We start from the raw sequence: 339 nt of genomic DNA on the forward strand, positions 1-339 counted from the left end.
ATCAAGCACAGTGTGAGGAAAACTTTAATCCTTCAAAGTGGGCTGTTATATTCATTGAAATCCATCGCTGAAGTTTTAGACATAACAGTTTTGTTATATATATATATATTATTTTTTTCATCATAGAGATAAAATAATTGCAAGCAGGTCCCACGTAAGTTTGTGATTAAATTTAAAAATAAACACCAGGACGCCATCGTCTAATTTCGCGGATATGTAACATGAATAATGAAACATTTACTGACCCCAATTTCTGCTCGAAACCATGCCTGACACTGCATTCATGTAGACACTGAAAAAAATGAAAACAATATCATATATCTTACGCATACAAATACC

This window comes from Penaeus monodon, chromosome 21 (assembly GCF_015228065.2).
Source record: "Penaeus monodon isolate SGIC_2016 chromosome 21, NSTDA_Pmon_1, whole genome shotgun sequence".
Lineage (NCBI taxonomy): Eukaryota > Metazoa > Arthropoda > Malacostraca > Decapoda > Penaeidae > Penaeus > Penaeus monodon.